General features: G+C 37.3%; 1 protein-coding gene across 2 annotated transcripts in view; it reads right to left on the bottom strand.

Moving 5' to 3' along the window:
* Positions 1 to 3,053: 3,053 nt before the first annotated feature.
* Positions 3,054 to 26,755, bottom strand: part of CLDN17 (claudin 17) — a 39,652-nt gene continuing 15,950 nt past the window's right edge. Inside the window, exons 2-3 of one of the 2 annotated variants that reach the window (XM_084800542.1) lie at positions 6,758 to 6,895; positions 3,054 to 3,170 (exon numbers count right to left, since the gene is read on the bottom strand). The gene's annotated coding sequence lies outside the window, so the exon portion shown is untranslated. Of the gene's footprint in view, positions 3,171 to 6,066; positions 6,100 to 6,757; positions 6,896 to 26,755 lie in introns of those variants that run through there. The other variant, XM_084800541.1, reaches the window with a different exon arrangement.

Genomic DNA, 26,755 nt, shown 5'->3' with positions numbered 1-26,755 from the left:
GGAGTACCATGGAATGTTCTCTGAAACGTTTCTCTTTGTGCAGCAAAGACCAGCAAAGACCACTGACACGATAAAAAACATTGCACAACATAGCAATGCAAAAACAGGCTACATGGCCATCTCAGTGGTGCCAGAGGTAGGGGACATAAAGCTACATGTGCTGGCACATGCAGGCCCAAGGTAGAGAGGGAACGGTCTCACTCCTGTTGGCCTCAAGATATGATTTTTTTTTCAGTGTTTGGACAGTCTCACTCTTACTCCAGGATGGCTCCCTGGACAACAAGGATCCTTGGCCCTACAATTCACCTAGACTGTTCAGTTTTCACTTTGATGCCCTTTTCCAAATCAATATCACCATCTTTGTTTCATTTTGATCTGCAATTGCAGCCACCATTATTTTTGTTCTTCTCAGTCCCCCAATCACATCTCATTAAGCTGGGGTTGAATTGATTTTTCTTTCAGTCATTTCTCTCCCAGTTTCACCAGCTCTCTTACTAGGAACAGCATAGTACAGACAATGAGTGGGAAAACCATGATGGATGCCATTGTTTTTAATTCTGTTATCAAAACAACCACCATCGAGTCCATTGTGCTAATTGTATACACACAGTTTGACTCTTTATTGACTTTTTGCTTTTATTCAAATCCCCATTGTAATAAATTCAAAAACGAAAACTTTGAAGCCTTATTAACCTTAACATTCCCCAAGCCAAATCATCTTGCACTTCATCATTTTCAGAATGTTATGTTTGTCAAGCTATCTCTTTGATTGGGAGCCTCATTACCTATTGGATAAAGCCTGCGTCCCACACTGTGATGATCCTGCTAGTACAAGAGTGCAGCTTCTGTCCATTTTACTTAAGCTGCTCTCTACAATTCTTCGACTTTTGACCTCACTGCAAACTACCTTGTCTCCACAAGACATGTGATTCTTCCTCATTCTAAGTCTTCCGAACAGTTTTTTCTCTTGGACTCATTCCACTATCTCCAGCCTTGCTTATTGTCTGGAATATACTTAGAAAACTCCAATAAGATGAACATTCACTGCTCCCCAGTGATTTAGTTCTTTGTGAGTGTGTGTGCACACATGTGCACATGCATTTTTATTAATTTATTCATATTACATCTCAATGGAATTTTTATAAATATATTACTTTAATGTTTTGTTACCTTAACAAGTAAAGTATCAAAATAATAATTTATGTACTTCTCTTAATAATGGAAACATTTCCTATAATAACACAGTTATTGAACTGTGTAGTTATAAAGGATTGGATATAGTTAGGCTTATTTGTTAAGAATTGAACAAAACAAAATAATTTAATAGCATAGTGTCAGAATAGTTGAACTTTAGAACTTGATAGACTATATAGATACTTGTGTGTGTATTGAAAAGAAATTAAGACATGGCAGAAAACAGGTGCTTCCATGTGACCCTTGGTGCCACAGATCACCCACCCACCTCCCCCCTTCACATACACACAGTATAAAATCATATGCATATTATCAGAAATATTTGAAGTGAGAGATTTTCTTCTCATGCTAAAAAACTGATAGCTTTAGAATGAACATTATAATCATTACACAACACACACATGCAGAGAGATGGTTCAATGGTATGAAGAATTTGAAAGGCTCGATCCCTTTGGCACTTTGCCTGTTTAAATTACAACAGCTTAAGAAAAATCCAGGTACTTCTTCCATGGTATAGATATTTTCTTGGGGAAATCAGTGTTTAGTTCTTACCTTATACTTACAATTTTTATTCTTCGTGAATCCCAAAACACATCCATTTGATTTTAGAATAAAGAAAACTGCATTTGCATTGCAGTGTAGCTTCACATACTATAAAAGTTAATAGGATGCAAAACAATTTAGGAAAGTTTTACATAAGCATAAGGAAATTTAGAAACTTTGCAGACTTTAAAAAATAGCCCAGGCTAAACATTCAGAATTCTTCACTCATGTTTTTGTAATGATTTAACACCTGTGGCCATCGGGAACTGGAACGTAGACAACTATTCTGGCGCAGTCAGTTTTGAGAAGGTACCTATAGGTCAACAGCTATGGAGAATGTGCTGTGTCCTCTGTAGCTCCACACAGTCTTCCTTGGACTCCCCCCTCCCAGCAATCTGAAATGCTCACAGGAACCCTTGGAACATACACTGACTGTAAATTTTCAGTAAATTCTCTTTCATTGCTGACATATCATCTCAAGAAGCTCATGACCACAAGAGTATTATGGAGTAAACCATGGTTCTCTTTACCCTTAACTGTTTGCAGATTGAACCCTTAACCCCTGAGTGTTTTGGAAAGTGATTGAGTTTGGATATAGGATTTTTAAAGAGGTAATTAGGTTTAAAATGTTATTTGGGTATATGCTAAGCCAATTTGATCTTAAGGAAAGGGGATTAGGTCAAAACATATGGAGAAAGAGGACTTGATGAAGACACAAGGAAAAAGCAAACATCTCAAAGCAGAAGGAAAAAGCCTCAGAAGATATCATACCTCCCCACTTTGACATATTTGAGGTCTTGCCTACAAAATTAAGAGAAATAAAGTTTATCATTTAAGCTACAGTCTGTTATGGTTAGAGCCACAGCACATTTAGCAAACTGATAAGGCTTCTCCCAATACATTTCTGTTTGTAGGATTGCAAACTTAATGCTCCAATGGCTTAAACAAATGAATTTGACTACTACTTGATTAATGAGCATGCTACTTGCTCTTTATTTTTCAAAATGAAAAATAATTAGTTCAGTATGTGGCCATCTCTTTGTATTAAAACAATAAAAATAATGCCTTACATTTACTGAATATATTTCTACATGCCATGCTTCTAAGACAGAAGCTATTATTTTGAGATAGATCTGTTATTGTATGCAGTTTTTATCATATTTTGAAACTAACACCATCATTAGTTAGATTACAAACAACTGAGGCAAAGAGGACCCAAGTAGAAGACTTACAAATGTAAGATGGAGTTAAAGACTGGACTCACCACGAAAGGCATTAAGAAGCACATGGTGTCCACAAATAATGCCAGAGTTGAAGGCAGTGCTTAAGAGGGAATAGCAGGGCAGGCGTTGTGCACGCATTTAACCGCAGCACACTGAGTTTGGTCTACAGAGGTAGTTTTAGAATACTCAAAGAAACACTGTCTCAAAAACCTGAAAAATAGAGAGAATGTTTAGGTAAAAGTTGTAACGGTTTTAATATGAAAGAAATAAGAGAAAGAAAATCCCTTCAAGTGAGTCAAGAAACAGTACTTGTTTAAGGAACACATCTACCGCAATGTAGTAATTGGCATGATATAGTATTAGCTTCACTCCTACACAGAGATGATGTGCAAATTTGTGAAGGTTTCTATATCAGAGAGAGAGAGAGAGAGAGAGAGAGAGAGAGAGAGAGAGAGAGAGAGAGAGAGAGAGAGAGAAGAAGAAGAAGAAGAAGAAGAAGAAGAAGAAGAAGAAGAAGAAGAAGAGAGAGACAGACAGACAGAGACAGAGAACAGAATACTTGATTTTTAATGCAGATATTTTATTTAGCATAGAACTAGGAATGCTAGAAGAAAGTCAAGATAAAACAAATATAAGTAGTAAATAGACATCATACTTGAGGATGTCCATGAAAGATGTTACGACAAACAGAGTTCTCTTCAACTCCCCAAAAAGAATTTCTGCATATATTTAAAAGGAAATAAAAAGCATGGTAGGATCTTAGTAAAGTTGGAAGTATTTAAAACAGACATGGAAGGATAAGATATGTCTCCTCCTGTGCTAAATGAACCAGTCTTCCTGGGCCTCTTGTCTATCTTTTTGCATCTGAAATACTGTACATCCGTAATTGCCTTTGCATCATGCAACCTCAAGCAGCTGTCTGCCCTGGCTCCTGGCCAAGCTATGAAAATCTGTTCTTGTCTGTGCCATCCACATGATGTTTCCTTTATTTCTATTATATCTCCCAGGGACAGAAACTCTCTTTCATCAGAATAAATGTATTCCTTCCTTGATTTCGTTATAGCTCCTTTTTATTCATAGGAACCTGGTATGCACAGTCAATGGTTTTTATCAAAATCACCGATGCACTTTTGTCAGCCAATCCAACTGTTGATACTGATTTACTTTTCATCTTTCTCTCAAGTGTTATAGATCTATGCTTGACTCATTGTTTTTCTTACATTCTTTGCTAACGTGCTCTGCTAACTCATCACTTACTCTATAATCCGGTCAACCACTCCAGGGACTTCACCTGTCAATGGAGCCCAAATCTGAGTAATGGCTCTGACCCTCAAAATGGGTATTTGATACCTCAGAACTCAAAAACTCAATGTATCTGTGACTAACGTGAGCTGGTGCAGAAACCTTAATATCTGCTCTTCTTGCAGTGCTAAGGATCCCAATGAGAGCCCATTCTCCACCCAATTAAGCAATCCAGAAATTTTGTTATGATTATTGGTCCTCCCTTTTTTCTTTAATCTCCCTTCCCATCTATTGCCACATCTTCTTATTTATATTTTCTAAGTCCCTACTAAACATGCCTCATTGGCATACTTCTGTTGCCATTGCGTTTATCTAGTATTGTCAGTTTTTCCTACATTGATGTGCACACACTCATATCTGATGTGTTTATACTAGCTTTGGTCCTCCATATCTGTCTGCTTACATTTCTCCCCTTAAGGCACACCTGTGACATGAGTCATGTTGTGTTATTCACCTGGATAAAGTACTTCCAGCGGATTACTATGTTGCTAAATTGTGCAAACACCTTAGGAAAATAAAAGCATGCACAAGCAATGGCAAGAAAATAAATCTGTCTAAGAACCAAGACAAGAAGACAAAATGATATGACATTTTTCTAGGAATGCCTGTTCAAGTCCACCATGAAGGACATGGGGACAATAAAACATGTTTAATAATGCTTAATATATCCATTACGTGTAAGCATAATCTATACATATATAAATGTATATGTCTGGGGATGTCATTTAGTCTTAACATGTCTGGTACTACTTTTTTAACTTAAAAATATTTTGTGTGTATGACAGGGGAGAGGCTAAGCCATTGAGGTTTGTGTGGAGGTTGGGAGGACAACTTTATAGGAATCTGTTCTCTCCTTCAGTTACATGAGACACAGGGATTGAAGTCAGGTCATCATTCTTGTAAGTAGGCATATGTACCTGCTGAACCATCTAGTTGGGCCTCGAATTACTTCTTTTTACATAACAAATAGCTATATGGCAGATACTCTATCAGCAGACAATTAGGATAGCCTTTTCTATTATCTATCATCTGTCTCTGTGTGTCTGTCTATCTATCTATCTATCTATCTATCTATCTATCTATCTATCTATCTATCATCTATCTAATTATCTAACATCTCTGTCATCCATCTATCATATCTATTTCTATCTATCTATCTATCTATCTATCTATCTATCTATCTATCATCTGGAAAGAGAAAGAGAAAGTTTCATTAGGTTTCATGTAGCACAAGCTGGCCTTGAGCTGGCTATGTAGCTCAAAATGACCCTTAATTTCTGATCCTCCTACCTCTACCTCCCAAGTGCTGGAGTTATACACCCAGTTTTGCTATGCTGGGAATTAAACTCAAAGCATAATGCTCGCTAGTGAAGCACTCTACAAATGAGGTATATCTGAAGTCATATGTGTATTACTCAGACTCATCTCTACAAAAAACTCCTTTTATTGCGTCTCATGTCCTCCATGGTAGACTTGCATAAACCTTTTTCATGTTTTAGAAGTGCATCTCTTCAGGAGATTTTCAGCTTTGGCTGGAATGAATCTCTGGCTGAAACTGTGCAAGTTCATTCTCATAAACATGTTATTTCTTTTGGTTTAAAAATCAACCTTTCATGGCTACTTCTCACTGCAATTTTAAATGTTACTTTATTCCAGGAAGCTATTCCTAATCACATGACCAACTCTACTTGCATATTAACGCTAAGGTTCTCTACACTATCCCACAACTGCCTCCTCCAATTGCTCTTCGCTGTAATAACCTACCTACCCAAATGGAAGGCAAAGGATCTGAGGCCATCACTTCTGTTCTGCTGCAGCTACAGTCCAACAACTGTACCTGTCAAAAAACATTCCAGCATTAGGAACGCTCAGTGGCTATGTTGGCATTAGTTGATGAGTGATGTAGCTGCAGACCAACAGGAAGAAGAGAGATGAAATTTTACTGGTCGTAGTGACACACTTGAGTAATTCTCATGCACGGGAAGCTGAGGCAGAGGCATTGTGAGTTTAAGGCCGATTTGTGTTCCATAACAAGATCCATTACAAGAAATCCAAACAAACAACAACAACAGCAGCAGCAGCAACAACAGTTAAAGTGGGGGTGTGCCTATTGGAAACATGAGGTTAGTAGAGCATCTAAAATGAAGGCTTGTCTAGAAAAGAAGAAGAAGAAGGAGAAGGATGGGGAAGAGGAGGAGGAGAAGGATGAAGAGGAGGAGCAAAAAATCAGTAAGCAAATTGAAAATCTGTAATACTTTTGATGAATACCAAAAACTAGGATTATTGGGAAGTTGAGAAGAAGTCATGTCAAAGACCAAATGACTTCTGAAGGTCTAAACGCATGTACATATGTGCACGTGTGTGTGTGTGTGTGTGTGTGTGTATGTGTGTGTGTATGTGTGTGTGTGTGTGTGTGTGTTAAGGGAGGTGCTGATGTTTGTGTATACATCACAGACAAATAGCTATAAAGTTAATATTTATACAATCATACTTACAATTTAGACAAAGAGATACCCATCTTGTGGAAAAAATTATGTGATCAATATGCACTGGAGGTTTGGAGTGATGGAAGTCTGAAGGCATAGATGGAGGCACAGTAAATATAATGAAGAAATCCTAAAGAAGATACAGTCCTATAGGAGAACATTAAAATTTATTAGTCAATTTTATGGGCTCTAATGACAGGAATCTACCCTCCACAAAACTGTGTTGTTGTTGTTGTTGTTGTTGTTGTTAAAACTGACCCTTCACTAGCAAAATTGTAATCAACGTGTTGGTATAGTAATTAGAATCCCCTTGCTGAAGTTTCTCCAAAAGAAAGCATGGAGACTGGGAGGAAAACTGGAGAGATTCTTTTCACTTAAATCAATGGAGAAAGCCAACACATGAGTTTAGTTTTCTTGTGGCAACTGGTTAATTCACCTACTGTTCTTAGTTGCAGATGAATCAATCTGCTTCCTGGTGTTTATTAAGCCTGACTGTGTGCACAGTGTGAGCCTAAGTGCTGATAGTATCAAAGGATCTGCAGAGTGCTGTGTCTGGGTAGCTTACTTTTATTTCTTCAGTGTTTTTCTCTCTCAGCTTATCTGTCCTGGTTTCAGCGTCCTTTCTTTCTTTCTTTTTTGGTGGTGGAATTCACGACACAATAACCTTTTTGATAATTTCAATTATATGTTCTTAAGTAATTCTGTAGTCGGTTTTCCTTTACCCTTACATTTTATATGAATTTTCTAGGTGAAATAATTTGTTAAAAACTAAAATGTTAATCCAACATAATTTTCCAAGTGGCAGCAATATTTTAAAGAACTCTGATATCAATGCTTTATGCTGTTGTTTGAGGACAAACTTGAAATGCAGTGTTCCCGGAAATTGTAGTTTTATCTCTATGGGCTTTTATTTTTAAAATGTTTCACCTACTCTTTTACGATTTTATTTTTATTTTTTGGCATATACATTTAAATTATTACACATAAATTTAAAAAAACACATGCAGCAAAAACGATGAAACAATCAGGAATTATATAAATGTTACATTCCAGGTGTTTTGTTACCTACTAGAGTTCCTTTAATCACCTTAATGTTTTTCTGAAAGTTATACAATTACATTATTACTAATTATTAATCTGTAAAATAACTTCTTAGATAATGAATTTTTTCTTCTGCACTACATTCATGACGTAGACATGTTTTATTTCAAATCTTATTTGGATTTTCCTATTTTATTGTAGAACAGCTTTACTTAAGTGATCCATTTTAATGACTTATGATAAACCCATTTTAATCTACTATCTCATAACAAAGTATGGCCATGATGCAGTTTTTACTTATGAGCTGAGATTTTTCAGTTACTAGAAATGAGAAGTACAAATTTTCATAACTACTATTGAGATCTATGTGAAAATACTTAATTCAAATCTTGGATCAGTTCCACACCACACACCATGAAACATAAATGAAATGTACATTTGTTACAAGATATGAAAAGTGAAAACACACCATATTATGGAAATCAGTTATTTCTGAATTGAAAGCATCTTTCATTTCTAGTCAAACAGATAACACATCACTTATGTTTTCTAAAAATGCACCTGTATTCTCTGGGACTTTTCACTTTGAATCAAAGCAATGAACAATTATAGAAATAATTTTTGTTTTGTATTTTTTTATTTTTATTATTTTTAATGTATTTCATTAATTTATTCATATTACATCTCCATTGTTATCCCATCCCTTGTATCCTCCCATTCCTCCCTCCCTCCCACTTTCCCCTACTCCCCTCCCCTATGACTGTGAATGAGGGGGACCTCTTCCCCCTGTATATGCTCATAGGGTATCAAGTCTCTTCTTGGTAGCCTGCTATCCTTCCTCTGAGTGCTACCAGGTCTCCCCATCCAGGGACTGTGGTCAAATATGGGGTACCAGAGTTCATGTGAAAGTCAGTCCCCATTCTTCACAGTTGAGTAGATTGAACTAGAAATGATCATAATGAGTGAGTTAACCCAGAAGCAGAAAGAGTCAAATGGTATACACTCACTTATATCTGGACACTAGCCCAAGGGGCATGTCCATGAAAGTCTTCACTTACCAGGAAAGTGGGACAGAGGGTGAGGACATCCTATTGGGACTCTAGGTGAGAGAAGCATGGGATAATGGGTAAATAGAAGGATCCAGAGGGTCCTAGAAACCTACAAGAAGAACAGTATGATGGGCAGATCTGGGCCCAGGGGTCCTGCTCAAACTATGGCAGGAGCCAAGGACAATACATGCAGTAAACTTCGAACCCCTACCCAGATCGAGCCAATGGATAGAAATATTTTTAAAACACTAGAATTATTTGCTAAGGAGCAGATGTTATTCTGTCTGCGAACTCTTGGTAAATATGCCAGTAACCCATTTGAGAAGAAATCCAATGGACCTCAATTAGAATTAGTGGCCTCTGAAAAATGCTGACAGAATGAAATATTAGTTTCAAACCTTTTTTCCTTTCTTGCTTATTCTGTTTTGGTAAGGTAAGAGGGCAGCTCATATTGCTATTTGTGAATACACAATAGAAAGGTCTCTATGTATTCCATCCAGAATTTTGCAACACAAAAACTGACAAATCTAATAACCTCGAGAACACGGAGCATTACACAATCCTTGGAACATTCTCTCAGGACCTTTCTGAAATGTCACTTTTCACAGCTAGAGCCTGTGACAGCTACATTCTTGGAAGCATTCCCAGTGGTCTCGTGAGGCAGAGAATTCAGGCTAAATAATTCAGAGAAGTATCCCATGGCCTTGCAGTTCAGGATGGGAGCAAAGCCACTCCCACTCCCCTGACAAAGTGTGGGAGACAGGATGCTTGGCCATGTGTAACACATGTAAAATACACAGTGAGGGCTTCGTTTAGTTAGTTTCCACACTACTTTTGCTTGACTTCTACCCCCTCCCCCTTTTTATGCACTTAGCAATGCACAGGTCAGTCGTTAGAAATACTAGGTACCATTATGGATTGGTATGCTCGGGCCCAGAGAACAGCACAACCAAGCAGAGATTATAAATCAATATAGCTATCTCAAGCTGGAGACATTTTTAACCACATCCATTTATTCAGTGTCTTCTTCTCACATTTAATTTGTGTTTTGTTGCTTCCGTCTTTTTAGGCGATACATGCAAGTAGTCACAGAAAATAAGTGCTCATTTAGCCTCTGATTGTTCTGTGTTTTTCTTAGACACTGTCTGAAAATTTAATATAATCTTTTTAATGAATAAACATTGCTTATCAAAGTGTCAGTCAAAGAATCTTTGACTAGATGAAGATGCTAATTTGATCATCAATCATCGTCTTTGACATGAAATTTTGTAGTTTGATGTCCAGTAACAAAAAAAGAGAAATTAAGATCTGAGATCTGATATGGGAGCTGAGGAATCCAAGTATTCACAAAGGAAGCATATGAAAGGATTTGTGATTGTGAAAAGATAATAGAACTGTGTTTTTGAATAGGAATTGCATTTTTCTACCAAACACTGTAGCGAACAAAATACTTGTTTCTAATATATTTTAAGTGCTAGTATAACATTCAAAATATGGCTGCTGGCCTGTGAAAATCACTAAGTAAAACAAAACTACCTTAAATATTATTCAATTTATGAACACCAACCAGGTGGATGAATCTTTTAAGTTTTAGATGTCATTATGGCAGGTGTGTCATGCTGTGGCACCAGTGTGAAGATCAGTGATAATTTTGTGGTGATGATTCTCTCTTATTCCTTGAGTGCATTTTGGAAATCGAGCTCAGGATGCTAGGCTTACCTAGCAAGCACCTTGGCCTTCTGGGACATCCTGTGAGGCCATTGAGAAATTGTGGTTTGTGCATATAGAATAAAATATCACACAGCCCTCAAACAAAGAATGGATAAAGAAACTGTGGTACATTTACACAATGGAGTACTAATCAGCTATTAAAAACCAGGAAAATTTGAAATTTTCAAGGAAATGGATGAAACTAGAAAAGATCATCTTGAGTGAGGTAACCCAGACCCAGAAAGACACCCATGGTATATACTCACTTATAAGAGGATATTAGCCAAATAATACAGGATAACCACCCTACAATACACAGACCTAAAGAAATTAAATAACAAGTGGAGCTCTAGGAATGATGCTTAATTCTCATTCAGAAGGGCAAACAGAATCCTCTGAAAGACCCCACCCAGCAGGAGATCCAAACAGATGCTGAGACACCAGCCAAACTTTGGGGGTGGAGCGTAGGAAGTCTTTTAGGTTTGGGGCATAGAGGGACTGGGAGGGCTCAGAAACTCTACAAAGAGACCAATGAAACTAACAAATCTTGGCAGAGGAGGGGGTTGCTGCAGAGACTGCTGCACCAACCAAGGACCATGCATGGTAAAGATCTAGACCCTCTGCTCAAATGTAGTATGTAAACAGCACAGTCTCCTTGTGGATCCCATAACATGGGGAGAAGGGACTGCATATGACATGGACTTGGACCCCACACGTTGATCACTTCTCCCTGGCAGGGCAGCCTTGCCATGTCACAGAGGAAGAGGATACAGGTAATCCAGAAGAGATTTGATAGGCTGAAGTCAGATGTTTGGGGAGGAGGGTTCCCCTTTCTGAGGACTGGAAGAGGGAGGGAGAGGGTATGAGGGAGGTGGTAAGGGAGGGGGTTACAATTGGGATATAAAGTGAACAAATTAAAAATAAAACATATTTTAAAATGTCACACAGCATGACAACTGTTTCTCATATGAAATATCCATTTTGTTTTGTTTCATATGTAGGTAACATTCTTTGCAGGATGTTAAATTGTTTTAAATCTAAATTTCTTTGCATATGGATTATGGAGTTATTAGTACCTCACTTTATTGAAGTATAGCCATACATAAAATTTATATTTAGTTTAAAATAGTATGGAGGATAGAATTCATTGGATGTATTAACAGTAAGTTTGCATTTTAAACTTTTAATATGTATGTGGGTTCTGTTTGAAATATAGCATATGTAACTTTATATACATATATACACATATACATGCATATACACATATACATATATAATGTTTATTTACATATGTACATATATTATTTAAATTATATATCAAAGTAAAAGAATTAAAAGCACATATTTGTATGTCTGTGTGTGTGTGTGTTGTACATGTATGTGCAGGTTCATGTCTGTGAGTGTACTTATATGTGTGCCCCTCAGCACCTATGTGAAGATCAGAGGACAGTTTTCAAGGTCCTTTTCTTTTCCTGACTGAGGCCATGTCTCTTGTTTACAATTCCATGTACTAGATTTGCTGGCACATGTGCTTTGCAGAGTTCTCTTGCATCTGTTTCCTGCCTAGTAGTAGGAGCCCTGGGATGACAGACATGCACTACTGTGCTTTGCTTTTACAGTGGTTTGCATAATCCTAATGCAGGTCCTTTTATTTACTTATCTAGCACTGTATTGACTAAACCTTATCTTCTGTTAATAAAGGGTTTATTTTGAATCTCAGCATCCAAGCAAATAAGTTGCAATACTCATTTATTGTCCAGTGAACTATTATTTATTAAATCAAAATTATGTACCAACTAGTATGTAGGTCTTCCATGTTTTTATTTTGTATCAATCCTTATATCCCTTGGGAGATTACAGTTGAAATTGTTATAATATAGAGAGATAAAACACACCAAAATAACATGTTGCAACTTGGTGTATTGCAACAAAGACTCTGATCTCAGAGTTTTGCAAACTTCAGTTCCCAGGTTTTAAAAGGTATTATTTCAAACATAAAATTTGATGGCTAGCTTGGGTTTGAGAAACTGGTTTAAACCTAGTAAGTTCATTACTGCAATAATTCTTTGTGATTCCAAAAAGCTATTCATTACTTTGAATCATAACAATAGATGAACACAACACATATTTCCAAAAAGTAACTTAAACAAAAATTATTTCCAATGTTAGTTCTTCAGAGTATTGAACGTGTTTTGGGAAATGTTTAAATTAATGATCCCAGTAGAAGATTATAAAATACATTTGAGTGACACATGATATGTAGTGATGCTTTTCATGAATATGATTGAATTCTAATTTATTTGCTTACATTTAAATTTTGTAGTGTTTGCTGTTTTAAAATTAAAAATACTCCATTCCACTCTCCTAGCTAAGTCACCACACAAACCTTCTAAAATTCATTGCATTTTTTGTACATTAAAAAACCCTGTGATTAATACAGCAAGCCACTAGCTAACATCAAATTAAATGGAGAGATATTCAAGGAAATCCCTCTAAAATCGGGGACCAGATAAAGCTGCCAACTTTCTCCATCTCTCTTCAATATAGTTCTTGAAGTTCTAGCCAGAGCAATAGGCCATAAAAGGAGATCAAACGGATCAAAATGGGAAAGGAGGAAGGCAAATTATCCCTATTTGCTGATGATATGATAGTGTACATAAGTGACCCCCAAAATTCCACCAGAGAACTCCTACAGCTGATAAACATCTTCAGCAAATTGGCTGGATACAAAATTAACTCAAAAACATCAGTAGCCTTCCTATATACAAATGACAAACATGCAGAGGAAGAAATTAGGAAAACTACACCATTCACGATAGCCACAAGCAATATAAAATATCTAGGAATAACTCTAACCAAGCAAATGAAGGATTTGTTTGAAAAAAAAACTTTAAATTGTTGAAGAAAGAGATTGAAGATGTCTTCAGAACCTGGAGGGACCTCCCTTGTTCATGGATCACGAGAATTAACATAGTAAAAATGGCCATCTTACCAAAAGCAATTTACAGGATCAATGCAATCCCTATCAAAATACCTACAAAATATTTTGAAGACATTGAAAGATCAATTCTCAACTTCATATGGAAAAACAAAAAGCCCAGAATAGCAAAAACAATATAATACAATAAAAGATCCTCCAGAGGAATTTCCATACCCGATCTCAAGCTGTATTATAGAGCAACAGTAATTAAAACAGCATGGTACTAGCATAGCAACGGGCTGGTTGATCATTGGAATGGAATCAAAAACCCAGAAATGAATCCACATACATATGGTCACTTGATTTTTGACAAAGAAGCCAAATCTATTCAATGGAAAAAGGATAGCATCTTCAACAAATGGTGCTGGTCTAACTGGATGTCTACATGTAGAAAAATGCAATTGGACCCATATTTGTCACCATGCACAAAACTCAAGTCCAAGTGGATCAAAGACCTCAACATAAAACCAGAGACACTAAATCAGTTAGAAGAAAAAGGGGGAAAGAGCCTGGAACACATTGGCACAGGAGAAAAATTTCTGAACAGAACACCAACAGCTCAGGCCTTAAGGTCAACAATTAACAAATGGGACCTCATGAGGCTGAGGAGCTACTGTAAGGCAGGAGACACTGTCAAGAGAACAAAGCGACAGCCTATAGACTGGGAAAAGATCTTCACAAACCCTACATCTGACAAAGGTCTAAATCCAAAATATATAAAGAACTCAAGAAATTAAACATCACCAAACCAATTAACCCAATTGAGAAATGGGGCTCAGAACTAAACAGAGAATTCTCAACAGAGGAATATCTAATGGCTTAGAAACACTTAAAGAAATGCTCAACCTCCTTAGTCATAAGGGAAATGCAAATCAAAACAACTCTAAGATTCCATCTTACACCCATCAAAATAGCTAAGATCAAAAATTCTTGTGACACCACATGTTGGCGAGGATGTGGAGAAAGAGGAACACTCCTTCATTGCTGGTGGGAATGCAAACATGTACAACCACTTTGGAAATCTATCTGGTGCTTTCTCAGAAAACTGGGAATAGGGCTTCCTCAAGACCCAGCTATTCTACTCCTTGGAATATACCCAGAAAATGCTCTACCACACAACAAGGTCATATGCTCAACCATGTTCATAGCAGCCTTATTCATAATAGCCAGAACCTGGAAACAGCCTAAATGTCCCTCAGTTGAAGAATGGGTAAAGAAACTGTGGTACATTTACACTATGGAATACTACTTAGCTATTAAAAGCAAGGAAATCCCAAAATTTGTGGACAAATGGATGGGACTAGAAATGATCATACTGAGTGAGTTAACCCGGAAGCAGAAAGACTCACATGGTATATACTCACTTATAATTGGACACTAGCCCAAAAGGCATGTCCCATGAAAGTCTTCACTTACCAAGAGATTGGGATAGATGTGATGACATCCTACTGAGACTCTAGGTAAGAGAAATATAGAAGATGGGGGAAATAGAAGGACCCAGAGGTTCCTAGAAACCTAGAAGAAGAACATTGTGATGGGTGGATCAGGGCCAGAGGACTCTGCTCAATCTATTGCACTAACTAAGGACAATACAAGTAGTAAACATCGAACCCCTACTCTGATCTACCCAATGGAAAGGATATTCTCCACAGTTATGTGGAGAGTGGGGACTGACTCTGACATGAACTCTGATGCTCCATATTTGACCACCTCCCTTTCGTGGGGAGGCCTGATGACACTCAAAGAAAGAATAAGCAGGCTACCAAGATGAGACTTGATAGCCTATGACCATATAGTAGGGGAGGAGGTCCCGCTTGGTCTTAGACCTAGAGGAGGGGAATAAGGTGAAAGCAGGAGGGAGGAAGGAAGGAGAGGATACAAGTGATGGGATAACAATTAATTTGTAATCTGAATAAATTAATAAAATTACAAATTTAAAAAACTATGATTTCAATTCTCTGTAACCATTTATATATTTTTAAAGTGGTATTCAGTGCACAAAGAACAGCTATTGTGTGCAATACATTATTCCTTACACCACTTTGTGTTATAGTTATGGTCTTGGTATATAAATTCATAAGCTCCCCATTTTGAACTTTAGTAAGAGTACTTCTCTCAATTTCAGGAATAAGAATATCTCAGACCCCTTAGCAGGTGTGTGAGTCCCAGTATCCCAGGAATCCTTTCCGTCATCTCTTTATTTCAAACATATATTTTTTCTTCCACTTTCAACTTAAAATACACACCAGGCAACATTAACAAGATGTATGTTTCATGGTTTGTGATCCAATCCTAAAATCAATTTTAAAACTGTTGTGTGCATGTGCCATAAATGGAAGACCACAGAAGGGTTTATAATTTTTGTTACAAAGTAGCAAGAAGGATTTTACTAACCAGACCCTGGAGACCCACTCTCAACCCTCATTTCTTCTACCTCCCTTGAACCCAGTGCTGCCATATTCTCCCAATTATGCCTCCATGTGAGCAGCTGCGATCTTCAGCTCCACTTTTGTATAGGGTTTCCAAACCTTCCTACATCTAAAGAAAAGAATCTAATGCAACTGGCTTTTGATTTTCAGGTTTATTTCTGATAAAACTCTCTAGGAAATGAAATGAGAATAGCAGAACTGGTAAGAACAAGGGCCACATATGTTAATGACATGTTCCACTTTCCATCGAGCCCTTCCCTTTGGACAAAGACCAAGACCCACATTGCTTCACCGATGCAAAGTCATCCTCTGCTGTACACTTTCCTGACTGCCATCTGGTAGACCTGAAGGACCCACCATCCACAAGTGTTAGGATGTGCTCTCATTGCAACATCACATCATAGATGATAGGATTCAATACTAACATCCTAGATATAGCCAGGTATCAGCAATGCACTACTTCTGCTTCTCTCTCAACTACCACTGCAAAGGTGACATGTACTTCATTTACCTTGTCACTTTAAGTTGAACAACATTCATGAAAAATAGGTATGGAATTCCCACTTTAAAAGTGTTTTTAAAATGGAGGCAGATAAGTAATAAGCTAAATTTTATCTCCAGTACTACTCCACTAAGTGTGAACTCTGATTTGAATAATTCTTGGCTTAGATTAACTTTAGTATAGAATGAAGTGTCAGAATACAAACTTAGGCCAACAGTCTAGCAATGTGAACCAGTGTTATCTGTCCTGTCATTTTACTAGACCTGAGTTTTAATGCCAACTTACACAAATCATGGGATTGTTCCTACATGTTTTTAAACAAAAGAAAACAAATTTGCTAACCCCATCTTGTTTCAGGTTTGTTCAAGATTCAGATTGCCCTATTGGGGCTGAGGAGCAAGGCATGTTTGGCCAACTCAGATCGAATTGATTAATGATTCATGTTCAGGGTATCAACAAAGGTACAGAAAACTTAAGACAGAGATGTGGGAGAAGGAATTAGGAGAGGGTTCGGCATTTGTTGAGAGATTTAAATCTTGTGTGACTCACTGAATAAAGGACAGGGAGGGAGAGGCTAATTAAATAGGAAGGGAAATGATTCAGTTTTGTGTTGCAGAAAAAAATGGATTAAAGAATAAATGTGGAAAATCAGGAGAAATTGTAAGTTGAATTCATCTGTCATTTCAATATAGTTTGGGAATATTTTCTGTAGTTATGGAGGTTACTTACATTTATAACAATGCCAAATTATTTTAAAGAATTTTTCTTTTTTTTTTCTTTTATTCTTTATTTAGTTTTTTTTTTTTTTTTTTTTTTTTTCGAGACAGGGTTTCTCTATGTAGCCCTGGCTGTGCTCTGGAACTCACTTTGTAGACCAGGTTGGCCTCGAACTCACAGTGTGTGCTGGGATTAAAGGCATGTGCCACCACACCCAGCTAAAGAATTTTTCTTTATTCTCACTGTCATTCAACAAATTTGCTACACACACACACACACACACACACACACACACACACACACACACATTTTTACTATACCAGGAACTGAGCCACATTACACATGAGAAAACCAAGTAAGCAAAACAAATCTAAATCTAAAGATACTATCTCATACTCCTTAAAATCAAGAGAAGGTAAGACTTTATATGTCTATAGGCACTCACCATATAATCCTGGGACAAGAAAAAAATCTTTTCATCAATGATTCTAAATGAACTATATTTTACAGGTGTTGGTTTAAAATATCAAAGAAAATTCTCAGAAAAAATTTAATCTAAAGAATGATTTAGTTTATACACACTAACCAATGAATGTGATTTATTCTCTATTTTCAGGTGAAAATTACATTTAGTGAAAACATGGTTTAGAACTCTTAAAACAGACATAAAAAATCTGTGACAATCCTCATAAACTATCAAATGCTTGGAGTATTTTCCAGTAAAACAGACTAAAAGAAACACAAAGCATCATGAAAATAAATAGAATCATTACATGATTTAAAAAAAAAATAGTCAATTTGTCAAGAAAGCACAATATGTTTGGCCCTCTATGGACAAAGTATCAGGATGGATGCAATGCAAATGAGTAACAGTGGACCCACAATACACTCTGGCGTTCTAGCACTCTCTTCTCAGTGACTGATATGACACATACATTCACAGTTAACATAAGTATAGAAACCTTGTAAAATAATATAAACCAACTTGGTCTGAATGAATGCTTAAGTTTTTTAAGCCACAACATGCCAAATACATCGTGACCATGCAGTTATCTCCAGATCATGTATCATGTGTAGACATATACCAACATGCATCCCACACTAAGTCATAAAGCCCTGTGATGAATATTAACCATCTTGTTCAGAAATCTTGTGGATGCCTCAGGCTGCAAACATCTTATAGCCAACCGGTCAAGATGGGGAAAACACTCCCACAGAGCAGACACTTCCACTTCTGCTTCTGCACTCTCAGTTTTAGCCTTCCTCTAACAAATTCTGCACTCAATGTACTTGACTTTCCTTTCACAAAGGCCTACTTTTTATCTCAAGGTGCAGTTTAAAGTTTAGTTCATTTCCCCGAATGTCTCCATCCTCCTGACTACAGTGAGCTTTGTAAGCGTATGCACACTAGACATCATTACCTAACACTCCCTTGCCTCTTTATCTTATTTCCTCAACTAGATAAACATATTTGTATGAGAAGATGTCATACTTTATGCTTTTTGGGAATGCTTGCCCAATAAATTACTCAATAATGGCTTGGAAATTGAGTGTTGTGCTGGAAGACTGAATGCTACCCTTTGTGGTTTCAAGGCCCCAATTCACTTGTGCAGACATATTTTCAAAGCAGTTCACCTCCATATTTACAAGGACATTTAAGCTGGCAAAGGGCGACTATAAAGTTTGGATGTCTATAGCTTGAGTGGGAGCTAACCTGATGATTGTTTCTAAAGAGCATATAAGCAAATCAATAAATAAGGATTATGAAGTTCACATCATTATCCTGCTCTGAGATCTTAGGTCTTCTATAAAATGCAGATTCATTAAATGTAGTTAACATGATCTTTCAGACTATATTTCCATCTCAGGTTATAACCAGAACTTTAAAAGTATTTCTATTTTTTGTAGGTTTCTAGGACCCTCTGGATCCCTCTATTTCCCCATTCTCCCATACTCCTCTCATCTAGAGTCCCAATAGGATGTCCTCCCCTCTGTCCCACTTTCCTGGTAAGTGAACCCAGGGGTCCTTCTCAAACTATGGCACCAGCCAAGTACAATACATGCAGTAAACTTTGACCCCCTACCCAGATCTATCCAATGGACAGGATATTCTCCACAGTTGAGTGGAGAGTGAGGTATGACTTTCACAGGAATGCTGGTGCCCATATTTGACCAAGTCCCCTGGATGGGGAGGCCTGATGGCACTCAAAGGAAGGATAGCAGGCTACCAAGAAGAGACTTGATACCCCATGAGCATATACAGGAGGAGGAGGTCCCCCTCAGTCACAGTCATAGGGGAGGGGAGTAAGGGAAAAATGGGAGGGAGGGAGGAATGGGAGGATACAAGGGATGGGATAACAATTGAGATGTAATATGAATAAATTAATAAAATACATTTTTAAAGTGTTTCTATTGACTCAAAGTGGTGGTGTATATGGAGCTTGTTGGGCACAAAAAATCTCACCATAGACGCCAACCCAGATCTCAAATACTTACTAAAGTAAAAATGTACTCTTCCCCCCAGAGTTTACAAGTGAACTTGTAACATAGTAAACAAAATATGAGGCATTGTTTTCCTTAAAGCAAATATTTAGTCAAGGGTACAAATAAGCCTATTTTTTCCTCTAAAAAATATTTGTTAAGAGTAGACTGTTCTTTGAGAATGCAATGTTAGTATGTTAGTATTTTCAATCTTCTCTTTTTCCCGTTGTAGATAGAGGGGAGCTATTTCACTCTGTTAGTCTTCCACCTTTCACATCCAGCCATGCTTGAGTGGGTGTTCGCTCCTGGTATCATTAAGTGGTACAGGAGTATGATTATCTTTTATAACCTCAGACCAGCTAGGATTGAGAGCTATATTTCTTTGAACATTCCGAGGAAAAGCAGAGTATACTACAATGGCAGAGCTTTCTTAAAGGGGCATGGTGTTTGTTAATCCCTTTTTTCTGATGCATCACTTGGCATTATCTACAGTCAATGTGCTAAAGAGGATGTTACTTTTTGGTGTTTCTTAATAAACAAGAATCCCAGGAGGCATCCTTTTTCATTTTCTCTAAGACAGAAGGCTTTGTTAATTAATTAATATTGGTGTTGCTTTTCTCCATGTTGTGTTAATTCTCTTCCTACATATGAAATTTTTCTGTTTTTCCAATTCCTTAAAGGAATTACTGTATGACATTTAAAATTTTAGCATCTGGTCAAATATTTATTGATTTCACTGTTAGTATGGATTTTCTTAAAGTGACTATTTCATTGATTGAACAGAGCAACTATCAGATTGATTGGATGTTTTGACATCCTATTGACACAACCTTTCTAAGTTAATTTCCCCCTTTCTCAGTCTTACAAACTAAACAGAGTAGTGTGTTTAGGCTGACTCTATTTCTATGCCAGAACTCTCTTCATGTTCATCAAATTGCTGACATTTTCATTATTCTTCATTTTATACCATGTTATTCCCAAGCATAGAAGTGAGTTTATCCTAGCACACTTATTTCTACTGTTATGTCCTAATTTTCAACAAGTCCCCGTTTCTATTGGTTCAGGTGCAAATGAGTTTGTTACAAGGCTCAGTGTTCTGCTAGAGAAAGCTGTAACTGCATTAGTTTATAGACTAGAAGAACTGATTTAAGAATTCTGGCCAAGACTTCATTCTTATTACAACCAAAAGAAGGCTAATAGAACATATTCTTCAAATAACCCGTGATACAGCACAGCACATGTACACACACCTTTCCATCTATGCCTCTGTGTGCCTATCTAAAACGAAATTTGTATCGCAAGTGTAGAAGGCCAAAGCTCATCTTTATGGCAGAAACTAAATTGTTACCGCTCTTTCAGTCTGAACTATTTACCCCTGTACTCAGAAACATAAAGCTGTATGACAGTCTCTAAGTGTTTCCTTTAATAATCCAGGCCACTATGCGAACCTCTGTTCCCATGAAGACTCTCAGGGAGCTGAAGAAGCCGCTGAACTTCCCTAGATGTCTGCTATTCTTTTTAACTCTTAGGCAAAGCGGAAAGAGTATTTTATCAATCCCATTTCAATCTCCAAGCAAAAATACAGTTTATTTTCATACTCACTGAAATGGGTTTACAATTAAGTGTATTAATATAAGATAGTTCATAAGAAGAGGACAATATCCATTACATTCTGGAAAGATGGAAGGTGAAAATCACATTGGAAAACACTAGACTTTCTATAATTTGTATAGTAATGGAATTAATTTGTCAAGTAATGGAATTAATTTGTCAAATAAAGTAAGGGAGATGATGTGAGGAACACAGAAGGATATTTCTTGAGCAATTTGCTCAACTAAGCAAGTAGATGAAAAGTAGTACTGAAAGAAAGACTCCTAAGTATCCAGGAACATAAAGTATACATACCTATGCCCACACAGGTCCTGTCAGAGGAGGCCTGTGCGCATAATTTTCTTCTCTTATAGATGGTGTGTTGTTCATCAGGGAGAATGAGGGTACAAAAGAAGATTTTTTAAATTCGGGAACATGAAAAGGACAGCGAATAATTATCTAGGAAAGTATAATAAGAACTGGCTTTGAGGACTATAGGATGGTTTCTCAAAGTCGTAAGAATCATAAACAATTTAGCTAGAGAGGTGGCTCCATGGTTCAGGGTACAGACAGTTCTTGGAGGTGACCTAAATTTGGCAGAGCACTAATGAGGATGGCTCCCAACTACCTCCAACTGCAATTACAGGGTAATCAATCAGACAATGTCTGTCCTCTGTGGGTCCTGCACACATGCACACAAACCTCCACACACTCATAATGAAAATACCAAGGAATAAAATCTTGGATGTCTACTAGTACATGCCCCATTGCACTTTGTTCAGGTGCCTGTGTTCAGGTGAAGGTTATGCAGTGAGTTGGGTTTAATTGGATTTGACTTCCCACTGATTACAAGGAAGCCAGGGAGGGACAATACACTTTAAGGTGTGTGTCATAAAGTGATTATAGAGCTGGGCTGGGATGAGAAAGCTAGTGAAAAAGACAAGAGGGTGAGTTTCATGAGGACAGGGTGGAACTCACTGATGATCCCTGTACAGCTACAGAAGTTTTCAGAGGTAGAGTAGAAATAAGTGTATTGAAATTTAGAAAGTTTGCAATATGGAAACTGTGCCATGAATAATCATACTGAAGTTATGCCGCTATTAGGGAAAAGTTTCTTTCAGATGTACTAGGGTCTAGATCATAAGAAAATTAGTTTTTAGATCTTAAAAATAAAGTATATTCACATCCATATAGTAACACTAAATGCCCTCAGTAGGTGTGTGTGACTGTAAGAATGGAAGAGAAGGAAGCCATGTACTTGAGAAGAATTGAGGGGAACTGGGGAATAGAAGTAGAAGAGAGACAGGCAGATGGTGGAAAACCAGGATTCATGGTAGAAATTCATGAATAAATCATTGTATTATAACAAGAAACATTAATTTGCCTGCTATAGATGGAGGATTTAAAAGAAAAGGCATAGAAGTAATGAAACCAGTTGACATGACAGTGTAATCCTCCATGTGACAGATTCTTAAGACACACCTGAGAATGCAAATGAAACTACAGGTAGAAACGGATGTAGTTGTTTCAGAATAAAGACATGGCAACCAAGAGCTTGACAGATGGAACTGAAGATAATGAGTCAAGGAAGCAGGCACTTCTGTCTTGTGGATGGTGATGTCACAAGGCAAGTTAGGAAATACAGTAAGAGAGGAAAGACGAAGGACAGAAACTATTGTTCTTATATGTAGTCTAAGCTGATCTTAAGATCGTTGATATCAACTAAATGCCTAGAAGTAGAGAGAAGAAGGAAAATAGAGGAGCAAAGATTCTTGGTGAATACTTAGTAAGGAGATGTGGAGGGTAAGAATGTAGTTGAAAGGGATCAGAAAATAACTGAGAGAGATATGGAAAAATAATCAAGAGGGGTTTTAAGGATGAATCACTATGGATGTAACCTGGCCATGGATAATGCTACAAACAGACTGAAAACTCTTCTTTGGATTTGGCAATTTTCCAACAGTAGTTTTTTTTGTTTGTTTGTTTGTTTTGTTTTGTTTTGTTTAGCAGAATAGCAGGAGATGCTGAAACTAATTTGTAAAAAAAAGCCAATTTGTAGTAGATCCATAAATGAATGAAAGGTAAGGCAAGTAAAAGCCCCATGCACTGAGAATAACTGTGAAGAGATGAAAAACATGATGAAAAACATTCTAGAATTATTTTTTTCTGGTGAAATAAAACTGGGGTGATTTATATATTATCAAAAAAAGTGACAGGTGAAATTTAAGGTCCAGACTATGGAATGGATTGACGGGTGAGGGAGGGAGGCCTGTATAGAATTGAGAGGTGAGAGCTCAGTGGTATCTGTGAAGGGATTAGACACCAAGACCACTGAGGCTGCTTACCTGAGCCAAGTGAAGAACAAAGTGAAGATATAGACAAGCTATTGACAGGAGAGAAAAGCAGGATTGAGAGCTGAGTGAAGAAGGAATGTGAGGGTAGAACAGCGGAAGGAAGACACAGAGTAACAGGGTTATTGTGGCTTTCCTTTTCACCTAAAGCCTGACATTGGGTGATGTCATTGCACTTACGATAGACATTAGCATCTATCCAGATAAGACCTTGACCTCTTTCTCTGCAGTGACCTTTGTATCCCTCTGATCAGCCCAGTTAAAAAGTAGAACTCATTGTAAATTCTAAATACATTAGTGTCTGCCATAAATAATCTTTTAATGTAAGTGGGGACACGAATAAGACAGAGGAACGCAGTGGGGTATGTGGTCAGACAATCAGACACTGAAGTTCTGGGATGGAAAATTTGAGTCCCTCCACAATTAACTATGTGAACATAAGAGTGGAAGGGGGTGAAGAGTTATCAGAGCAAGGGACATCAAAGGAAAGGTCAAATGTAAAGGCTTTGTGTGAGAAACTTTCTCCTCATGGTAAACATCCCTAGTGCTAATACTAAGTAGAAGCCTAAGAATTAAAAAATAAGTATATATACATAAAACACATATACACATACATATGAAAAATTTTTGCAGTGTTATGCAACAGCTGAGGCAGAATATTTTAAACATCATAGACATCTCAAAACATGGGGTTTCCTGTCTAAAGATAGTATGTTTGAAAATAGAAAAAACAATTCAAAGAAGATACAGGGCTCGAAGGAGGATGAACAATTACCTCCAGGACAGCGTGGCTCGGGCAGTGTCTGGTACCAATAAAACAAGATGAGAGAAGAATGGGAGAATGTTAGCATGTTCTTTATGGCCAAGTAAGATTGTTATTAAGATCACAGACTGCCATTTCTACTAACAGCATTTCAATTTTAACTATCACAATAAAATGTATTAAAATTAAGATCCACTTCAGGAAGTATTACAAACTCTACAGAAATAGGACTGTAAGAAAAAGAGATCTAATGCCTGGAGACTTGGCCTTTGCTGGTGGCTGAGGATGACAGGGTGAGTGTTATGAAGAGGTTAGCAGGCCAGGGAGTTCTGAACATTCTGAAGAGTTGTATTGCTTCCATCTGCTCTAGGCTGACTCCGTATACGGTGTAAGCCTTAGATAGGGTTAGGTCCCAAACAAGAATCTGGGTTAGGTCTCAAATAGAATCCTACAGGCTCCTCAAAATTCCCACCTTTCCACTGTCTGAAGGATCTGTGGTTTCACAGCCAAGACGCAGCAAGCTGAGAAGTCTTTAAAATTGTGAAACATCATGCTAGAGGTCTCTTTGACTGGATGCTACAGGGCAGGCCCCAGAATTGAAAAGTATCTGTCTTCTTCATTGAGTGCTCACATCAATTGTGTATCACTATCTACAAAAGAATCTGTGTGCATTAGTTGGTTATATCAAATAGTTTAGGACACTAATTAACAAAAGTGGGTTTTATGTTTTTTTTAATATTAAACATAAGTTGACCTTATATTTTGTCACTTTCATAAACTGAAAATATCAAGAGTTTATGTAAAGGAAAAGGCATTATTTATATCATCATTTTCAGATAATACTGACAGTCTAAAAATACTTCAGTAAAACTTTAGTAATATTAGATATTTACAAAAATAGTTAAATATAGTGGAGTGTTTTCAATATATTTAAAACTATCACTTCCAGTGTGTTAGGAAGATCATATATATATTTGTGCATTTATGGTGCAAATTTTGCCAAATGGAGCTGTCATCATCCAGAATGTTTTGAGAACACCTTGGTGAGGGAACCTCTGCTCTCTGGTTTTGACAGCCCACAAGAAGCCAATTAACTAAGGAGTCGTTTCCATTTGCTTCCCAGGTTACCCAGGAACCCAGAATTGCCAGAGGACTGCCTTCCGTCACACATACCAGGAACTTCCAGCTGGAGCCAGCCACGCCATTAGGACATTCCAGCGTAGCCAGTATTCTTTGCCCAAGTTCCACTGGAACAAACATTTGTTAGGCAGAATAGAGCAGGATCCAGGTGTAAATAAGAAATCGATAGTTTCATAGTTCATTTAATTTCTGAGTTTCTTTAAATTAGTTTATGCTTTAAACTGTCCATTTCTCTGACTGTTGTGGTCATTACAAGTATGAAATAAACACAAATCTATGCTTTACAACCAACCTTTTTGTAGAATTTGAACACTTGGGAAAGTAATTGTATCTTTGAGTTACTCATTTGGTCCACATTCCTGGATTTCCCCTTATATATACGGTATAAGTAAAGCCCGGCTTTATACTGTTTCTCCAGTAGCTTGTTTGTTTGTTTGTTTGTTTGTTTGTTTATTTATTTGCTTTACATCCTGGTCATAGCCCTCTCCCTCCTCTCTTCCCAGTCCCACTCCCCCCTCTCTCCCTGCTCCCTTCCCTATTCCTCAGAAAAGGATAAAACTTAATTGTTTCAATGAGAAAAATCTCTGATTTTCTATTACAATAGAATATGTGAGAAATAGTAAAATCACAGTAAAAGCCTTCAGAAGCCAGTGCTTGTAATAGGTATTTTAATGAGATGCCCTAAGCTACTAGAGTTAAGAAGTCTTTCACAGAGGGTGGAGCCACGAAAATGTCACCTGGACATGTTCATAGGAGTCTGTGCTCAAGACACTAGATGGGCTCTCCGTGGCAGCAGATGTGAGCGGCAGTCTCTGCCACTTTGAGTGATGTCATAATTCAGGGTGGGGCTTCATCATTACAAAACCTTGCGGTCAGATTGATTCAGTCACTGTCATGCTTGTGTAAAACTACTCCGGGAATGGAAGAGTGACTGACTACACAGCTTATGACTGAATTATATCCTTCAGAAGCAGAAGAAACTATGATGCAAGATGTATATTAATAGGAGAAATAAACATTCAGTTTTTCAATCCTATGTAACTTTAACACATTTGAGTATAACTTTCAAAACTACATAAATTTAGATAACTAGAAAAATCATGAAAGAAGAAAGACAAGGTTGAAAGATTAAAGTGGATCGTGGATTCAAGTAAGGAATAGTTTTGATTATCAGATTCCCCCCCTCCCCACAACTTCTAATACTCTATATCTTATGAGAGAATAATACACGCCAAGGAGGGTTGTGATTGTTTG

Source organism: Acomys minous (assembly GCF_964271855.1).
Source record: "Acomys minous genome assembly, chromosome: 11".
NCBI lineage: Eukaryota > Metazoa > Chordata > Mammalia > Rodentia > Muridae > Acomys > Acomys minous.
The sequence above is the reverse complement of the archived record's forward strand: the minus strand, read 5'-3'. Positions and strand labels throughout refer to the sequence as shown.